Below are 9,411 nucleotides of genomic sequence, written 5' to 3'. Positions count from 1 at the left end.
GCAACTTAGCAGAAAACAGCGTCCAGGTTAACGAATTAAATTATATAATAGAAGCTATAAACAAAGGAATAGAAATCATGAACGAACTAGATCAAGAGAAACAAAAAGGAAAGAAATTAGATATCCTTATATTTAACTTACAACACTTTACAGAATATATAGAAGACATTGAGATGGGAATGCAGCTCACAAGATTAGGAATTTTTAACCCAAAATTACTAAAACATGACTATTTGTTGCATGTTAATTCTGAGAAATTGTTGAATACAAAAACTTCCACTTGGTTTAAATCAGATACAAACGAAATACTGATAATATCCCATATTCCTCGAGAAATAATAAAAAGCCCGGTATTCGAAATAATTCCATACCCGGATGAAAATAATAATATTTTGACAGAAATAGCTCATGAAAAATATTTTACCCAAGATAAAAAAGTTTATAGCAGAGAAACAAAAAAATTAATTAATAATGAATGTTTAACAGGAATTTTAAACCAAATAACATCAGAATGTAGTTATACTAAAATTTTGCAAAATTTTCAAATCAACTACATAGAACCAAATATAATTTTAACTTGGAATTTACCAAAAACTATATTAAACCATAATTGTATAAATAACGAAATAACAATAGAAGGAAACAATATAATAAAAATCTTTAATTGTTCATTGCAAATTAATGAAATTTCAATTTCAAACAATATGTTAGATTATACTCAAAGCATTTACGTAAGCAATGATGTTATAAAATTAGAACCACTTTCGTTTGTACAAACGAAACAAATTATAAATGCACATACAAAATTTAACAATGTATTCCAGATAATTACAATAACCATATTTGTAATCATATTAATAAGTTTAACACTGTATTTGACATATAAGTTCAAAAGCATACCTAAGAAATTAATTATAAAATATAAAAAACCCAAAGTAGAAGAAACACCTACAATAATAGGAGATATACCAATTGTAAAAGAAGAAAATGTTACACTATATCCAAACTTAAACACCTGAGGACAGGCACTTTTCTAATGGTTGGGGGAGTGACATATCCATAGTCGCACCCACCCTTTAACATAACTTAGCACATAAGCATAAGCACAATTATAAACATTTCTAATATTGTAAACAAAGAGCCTGGTGATAACATCGACATTGGTCAAGATCAAACTGTCCCCCTTTGGTAGACATAAACAATTCACCCTAAATATCACGCCACTGTCAATGTTCCCATCAGAGTACTATCCCACGCATAATTGCTGACGCAGCTCAAACTTCACTCAATTTTGACTCAAACTCTCTCAAAGCGAAGTTTGCTAAGCGACCGCAACAGTTAGATAAATCAGTTCATATTCGGGAAGCAAATCTGAATGTACTCAACAAAAGTAGCCGTTAAGTGAAAATAATAAATTGAAATATATTTTTTTATAGTAACCTAACGTGTAAAACTTAATTATATAAATTATCCGACCACAAAACTAAAAACAGTTTAGTTAAATTTTGTGTTAGTTACTTCCAACTACAAAAGAAATCCACTTGAACATTTTTTACGCACTTTCCTAACTATAAAAAAAAAAAATTTTATTTTTAATTACGTGTCCGCACTTAATCCGACAAGTTGCTTCACAATATTGTTTCCTAATTAATATTGTTAATTCATGTTCTTGGTCCGACACACAAACATACACCTGGTTCACCAGCATGTATTGTACATACATACATACATACATACATACATATATTCAATCCGAATATAATTGCCCATATGCATTTTGAAAAGACACTATATTTAACCTTATTATTTAATAAACACAAACTCCAATTCATTCTCTAAACTTATAATTGTGCATAGTGCAAACGAATATATTTGTGCAACCACAGCTCCCGATCCGTACTCCAATACCACGTTTTTATGCAATTGCACACATTCCCATACAATTACACTTGTTCCGAGACGCACCAAATAAAAACACAACAATCATAATTAATAGATTAATAACACTACTAATTTATTCTAAATAAACAAAAACACTACACATTAACTTCGAAGTTCTACATTTGTCAACGGTGTGTACTCAGCCACAATAGTGGGTATTTTATGAGTACCACCAAAAAGGAAAAATAAACCAACCGTTACCGTATTCGAAGACTAATATAATAATAAAATTATCGAAAAGGAGCATCGAATTCTTTATTATTATTTCCCGTGTTTAATAAATAATATTATTTTTTTAAATTACCAAGTCAAATAAATTTATTAATTAAATTTATTAAATCAAATAAATTTTGATTTTAAGCAAAATTATTTAAATCTTCCGCAAGCTCAATTGAATTATAAACTCGATTATTTACCTGTACCGGCATTCCAGTGTTTCTTTGTTTTAAGCCTCACAACCTCTACTACTAGAAACGAGCACCTTTGTTTTCCTACCAAAGCGCTTCCGCCTAGTATGCCAACTGGCAAAGGGGAGGAAACAAAGCATCAATTAGCAGTTCCGTCCGCAAGCACCTCCAGAACTTCTCCGTCTCCAACAGCAGCCCTTAGAGTCGAAAGGGAAACATCGTCCCGGACTAAAAGCGAATCATCCGCGTCCACGCCAAGGGGAACTGTAAGGGCACCTCTTAGTTCGAGGCCAAGTCCACTAATAAAAATCAGTCGCCTGCCGTCCAAAATTAAAAGCGAAGCATCCCTGACCACTGCAGTCGGACGCACTAAGGCAACCATTAGCACAAGATCTAGTCCGTTTCTACGCGAGCTAATACCAAAACGGCCCAAACTATGTTTGAACTGTTTCGCTAGGGGTCATCAGTTAAGGAATTGCACAAGTGCTCACAATTGTTTTACGTGCAAGGGTCGTCACAATACGCTCTTGCATCGTAGTGACACTCCACAATTGAGACCTACAGTAGTCTCCATGCCACAAGCAACAGCTCCCTCCAATCAATCCATACAGTCCACTCCTTCCCAACAAACGCATTTTCACAATTATGTTGCAATTAACACCCACGGTGCTCTAAGTACGGCTGTTATATATGTTCGCCATTTGGGTGTAAATTATACAGCTCGTGCACTGATCGACTCGGGATCAGAGGCAACATTTATTTCCGAGCGACTCTTCCACCTGATAAAGCAGCCGTACAAATCCGTACAGGCACAAGTATCGGGATGAAATCAAGCTGTTGCAGCCCAGCCTCGCAAGCTCTGCCATTTTAATATTGGCTCTCCTTCTAAGCCTCGTATCCAAATCGAGGCATCAGCCTATGTCCTACCACATTTGGCAGGGAATCTACCATCATGTTCGATCCCCCAAAGTTTATTGACAACCCTGCCAAAACTCCAGTTAGCGGACCCTAATTTCCACAAGAGTTCGCAGATAGATGTGCTGATTGGCGCTGATATCCTACCGTCCATACTAACGGGCGGCTCCCATCCTAATATATGTGGCACTTTGCTGGGCCAGGAAACTATTTTCGGGTGGATTTTAACAGGCCCAGTTTCAAAGACCGCATCCACCGCAATCTCGTCATTCTCGACTCGAATATCTGTCTCAAGAAGAGCAATTAGACGTCATTCTCACAAAATTTTGGGAGGTGGAGGACATTCCAGTCAAACTGGTAAAGAGCTCCGACTCCTTTTGTGAGAATAATTTCATCCGAACAACAAGGAACGAGAATGGCAGATATGTAGTCACCCTACCTTTCCAAGAACCTAATCACATAGACTTAGGACATTTAAGATCTATCACACTAGCTCAGTTTCTAAAGAACGATAATCGTTTAAAAAGAAACCCTCCTTTGAAAGAGCAGTACGACTCCGTGATTCGGGAGTACTTCGACTTAGGTCATATGACACAAGTTTCTCCAAACAGCAACCCCAATAATTTTTATCTGCCGCATCATGCTGTTTTTAAGCCCGACAGCACCACAACAAAGGTTCGCGTTGTGTTTAACGCCTCCAGCCCGTCTTCCAATGGCAAAAGTCTAAATGATATCCTACACACGGGACCAGTACTCCAATCCGATCTGACGATTCAGATACTAGTGGTGATTCTACCGCTACGTTTTCAATGCCGATATAACCAAGATGTATCGGCAAATCCAGGTCGATCCAAGACATACGCCCTACCAACGAATACTATTTCGTAATGAGAATGAAGAACTTTGCGACTTCGAACTCAATACAGTTACCTTTGGGGTAAACTGTGCCCCATACCTCGCAATCCGGGTCCTCCGTCAACTTGCTCATGATATACGAGAACATTGTCCCATCGCATCCGATATAATTGAAAATTATATGTATGTCGATGATGTTCTAGCAGGGGCACACACGAAGCCACAAGCAATTTCAGCCATTGCAGAACTCCGCATGGCACACGACAGAGCTGGGTTCCCTCTGAGAAAGTGGACATCCAACACAAAGGAAGTGTTAAAAGGAATACCAAGGGACCACTTACTGTGTGCGGATTTCTTAGAAATCGAAGAGGCCAGCGTCGCTAAAACGCTAGGCATTCGATGGCAAGCCACAACAGACCAGTTTTTCTGTGCTCCGTCCAAAATGGTATCTCAGCCTTCGCTCACTAAACGTGAAATACTATCACAGATTGCGAAATTGTTCGATCCTGCTGGATGGCTAGCACCTGTGATAGTTCGAGCAAAGATTTTCATGCAAGAGATCTGGCTCCAAGAGCTGGGGTGGGATGATTCCCTGCCGGAAGATCTTGTTCAACGTTGGCATGACTTCCTAACCGACTATCCCTCTCTCGAAGAGATCCGTATTCCAAGATGGGTCGATTTTCAGCAAAAGGCAAAGGTGCAGTTTCACGGCTTCTGCGACCCGTCCAAGCGCGCATATGGTGCTGCAATTTATTTGCGCGTCGAGATCAACGGATGGATCTCCACTCACCTTCTCGCAGCAAAATCGAGAGTCGCGCCAGTTAAGACGGTATCACTACCACGCTTAGAGCTGTGTGTCGCCGTCCTTCTTTCCGAGCTCACCACGGCTCTTATTCCTCAGCTCCCCATCCAGAGTAATGAAAATTTCAATTGGACAGACTCCACTATTGTTCTTGCCTGGTTGGATAAACCTTCATGCAAATGGTCCACCTTTTTGGCTAACCGGATAGCCAAGATATCATCAACCAATGGCAAATGGTCCCATGTTCGATCCGAACATAACCCAGCTGACCTAGCTAGTCGGGGGTTTCTCCTCGGGACCTATTGGACAGCACTTTGTTGTGGCATGGACCGGAATGGTTACAACTATCACAAAACCAATGGCCAGTTCCTGTTACGGTACTTGAGACAGAGATTGAACAACGCGCAGTGAAGTGCAAAGTCTCACAGCTACCCTCCTATAACCTTCTGGAACGATTCTCCAGATTCGACAAGGCATTGCGAGTTATTGCATATGTCTGTCGCTTTATCCAGCGCTGTAGAAATCCAGCGATCCACTTTCCCGCCGAGCTCCGTAATGAAGAACTTACGAGAGTTCAGTTCCGACTTATCGAGTATACTCAACGCCAAGCTTATCCTAAGGAGTATAGCTGTTTGCTCGATAAGCAGCAATTTCAAGGATCAAGCAGCATTCGCAATTTAACCCCTTTCATCGATCAAAGGGATATTCTGCGATCCTGTGGACGGGTGAGAGCGTCAACCTCGTTAGTCTATGATGAGCGACACCCCATAATCATTCCGGCCAATTGTGATTTTTCACGCCTCCTGGTCCAGTTTACCCACCTTATTTGTTTTCACGGAGGCAATCAGTTGGTAATGCGCCTCATAAGAGCTAAATACTGGATCCCAAAGCTCAAGGTCCTGGTAAAATCTACCATAAACCCCTGCAAGGTCTGTGTAATACACCGTAGACGACTCCAGACCCAACTTATGGGCGAACTCCCAAGGGCGAGATCAACCTATTCCCGACCCTTCACACATACGGGTGTAGACTTTGCCGGACCTTTCGATATTAAAAGCTACATTGGTAGAGCATGCAAAATTACCAAGGGTTATGTCTGTGTCTTCGTGTGTTTCAGCACGAAAGCAATCCATTTAGAAGCCACCACGGAGAGATTCCTGGCCGCATTTTCGCGATTTATCGCAAGACGTGGCCTTCCACAACAGATGTACTCAGATAATGGGAAAACATTTGTGGGAGCGTCATCCCCACGGAGAGATTCCTGGCCGCATTTTCGCGATTTATCGCAAGACGTGGCCTTCCACAACAGATGTACTCAGATAATGGGAAAACATTTGTGGGAGCGTCATCCCTTCTTTCGAGAGATTTCTTGCAAGCGACCAAAGAGCTCATCTTATCCAAGCATAGCCATCAAAACTTGTGTTGGCATTTCAATCCTCCTGGCGCTCCTCACATGGGCGGATTGTGGGAAGCAGGTGTCAAAAGATTTAAGACCCACTTCTACAAGTCCACCGCATCCTCAAAATATACATTTGAGGAGTTCGCGACTCTCCTCTCCAAGATTGAAGCCTGCCTTAACTCCAGGCCAATCTCTCCATTGTCGGAAGATCTGACTGATTTATTGGCTCTAAGTCCAGGCCACTTACTAGTTGGTGGCCCTCTTCTGTCAACTAACGAGCCAGTAATCAAAGAAGACGCTATTTCTATAATTAACCGCTGGCAGCGACTCAAAGCGCTCCACCAGCAATTTTGCTTACGGTGGAAGAATGAGTATTTGAAAGAGCTCCATAAGCGAAACAAATGGCAGTCCCCTACAAGGGACCTCCAAGTCGGTGATATGGTGATTATCAAGGAAGATAACATACCAATAAATGAATGGCGCCTTGGCCGAGTCCAGCTGGCTTGCCCAGGCACAGATGACAAGGTCCGCGTAGTGGACGTGCTTACCGCTCGTGGTGTCATCCGAAGGCCAATAGCCAAATTGATCCTTCTTCCTACTGAGGCAAATAGCACCACCGACTAATCCTTAAAAGCAACTAATCCCTCTTTCAAAACAAAATCATCACATAATAACACCTGTCCTACATCTTATTCTCCAGTTCACTCCTCTGTAGAGAACCAACATGGCACCGTCAACGAAGGCATCCAATCAACGTCAAGGAACGGACTCTTTTAGATGCCGGGTGTGTAGAGGCATCCATGTACTACGCAAGTGTCAGCGCTTCTTGAAGTTCACGCCCGAGAAGCGTTCCGAGCCGTGTTAATTAACAAATATTGCTCCAACTGCCTGGCTCATCAGCATTCAGGGGAATCATGCCGCAGTGGAGCCAAGTAAAAAATTTGTAAAAAAGGCCACCACACCTTACTCCACATGCGTGATCCACGTAGCGCTCGACCCTCTCGGTCAGACAACAGGCCCACAAGAAGAGCTTCTGGCTCCCGCCCTCCAGCGGCACATCACCCCAAAGCCCGAAACGTGCTACTATACGGACGTCGCTTACGTCCCTTCTCCAGCACAACGGGGTCAGTATATTGCCCACCGCCATAGTACTGCTCGACACCGGAAAAAAGACCCTTGAGACTCGGGCTCTGATCGATCCATGTTGTTCAGTAAGCCGCATTAATGCAACCGTGGGAAGGGCCTATGGCCTTTCCGTCACACGCATTGGCGCAGAAGGAGCGTGCACAGCCGTGCTACGCTCCAAGACAACTCAGATAAGAGATAAGTAAATACAAAATTTCCTTTCTATATATATTCGGCAATATCCGCCATATTTTTCCGCCATATTTATTTTCTTTAAGAAAACTGATTGGCAATTTTCTGAATATATATAAATTATCCGACCACAAAACTAAAAACAGTTTAGTTAAATTTTGTGTTAGTTACTTCCAACTACAAAAGAAATCCACTTGAACATTTTTTGTATGTACATACGTACGCACTTTCCTAACTATAAAAAAAAAAAATTTTTATTTTTAATTACGTGTCCGCACTTAATCCGACAAGTTGCTTCACAATATTGTTTCCTTATTAATATTGTTAATTCATGTTCTTGGTCCGACACACAAACATACACCAGGTTCACCAGCACGTATTGTACATACATACATACCTTCATACATATATTCAATCCGAATATAATTGCCCATATGCATTTTGAATAGACACTATATTTAACCTTATTATTTAATAAACACAAACTCCAATTCATTCTCTTAACTTATAATTGTGCATAGTGCAAACGAATATATTTGTGCAACCACATAGTACATACATCCGATAATAAATCCACAAATCATATGTACTATGTGTGTCCACATATAATATTTTTTAGTGCACAATCCACAGCAATATTATAACACAGCAATATTATAGTAATAAATTGAAACTTCAACCGGCGTATGTGCGTATGTACACACCACACACATATGTAAAAACCACAGCTCCCGATCCGTACTCCAATACCACGTTTTTATGCAATTGCACACATTCCCATACAATTACCCTTGTTCCGAGACGCACCAAATAAAAACACAACAATCATAATTAATAGATTAATAACACTACTAATTTATTCTAAATAAACAAAAACACTACACATTAACTTCGAAGTTCTACATTTGTCAACGGTGTGTACTCAGCGACAATAGTGGGTATTTTATGAGTACCACTAAGTCGATCCCAGATGCGCTCAGCACTCTCCTTGTGGTCTCCTTTCCGCCTCCATCACTCCAACCAAACATATGTAAAATCACTTAACCAGCAGAGTTTGTTACATGCAGCAGAAACTTCTAATAAAGTGTTTTTTTTCACCAACAACAATTATCAAGGATTATTTATCACACAAACAGATATTAAGATCGGATTATTATATTGTACAGCTGCCATAGGACCAAGTGGTCGAAAATTAAGTTGTATAAAAAAACATTTTGTTTTTCTCGGCATTTATTAGTTTGACTATACTCTTAATATATAGGCAAAATCCTATTAAGATCGAAGCACTATCATATAGCTGCCATATGACCGATCGATCGAAAATTAAGTTGTATGAAAAAACATTTTGTTTTTCAAGATATCTTGACCAAACTCGGCATTTATTAGTTTGACTATACTCCTCATATACAAGCAAAATCCTATTAAGATCGGAGCACTATATCATATAGCTGCCATATGACCGATCGGTCGAAAATTAAATTGTTCGAAAAAACATTTTGTTTTTCAAGATATCTTGACCAAACTCGGCATTTATTAGTTTGACTATACTCCTCATATATAAGTAAAATCCTATTAAGATCGGAGCACTATATCATATGGCTGCCATAGAACCGATCGGTAGAAAATTATGTTGTAAAAAAAAATATTTTGTTTTTCAAGATATCTTGACCAAACTCGGCATTTATTAGTTTGACTATACTCTTCATATGTAGGCAAAATCCTATTAAGATCGGACCACCATATTATATAGCTGGCATATTTCCGATCGGTCGAAA

The 9,411-nt window shown here is 40.0% G+C and overlaps 1 pseudogene; it reads left to right on the top strand.

Annotated features, from left to right (window-relative positions):
* Positions 1–2,480: 2,480 nt before the first annotated feature.
* LOC138911671 (uncharacterized) lies at positions 2,481–7,550 on the top strand (annotated as a pseudogene).
* Positions 7,551–9,411: the final 1,861 nt, after the last annotated feature.

Source organism: Drosophila virilis, unplaced genomic scaffold (genome assembly GCF_030788295.1).
Source record: "Drosophila virilis strain 15010-1051.87 unplaced genomic scaffold, Dvir_AGI_RSII-ME tig00001898, whole genome shotgun sequence".
Classification (NCBI taxonomy): domain Eukaryota; kingdom Metazoa; phylum Arthropoda; class Insecta; order Diptera; family Drosophilidae; genus Drosophila; species Drosophila virilis.
This window is presented reverse-complemented; position numbering and strand designations above follow the sequence as displayed.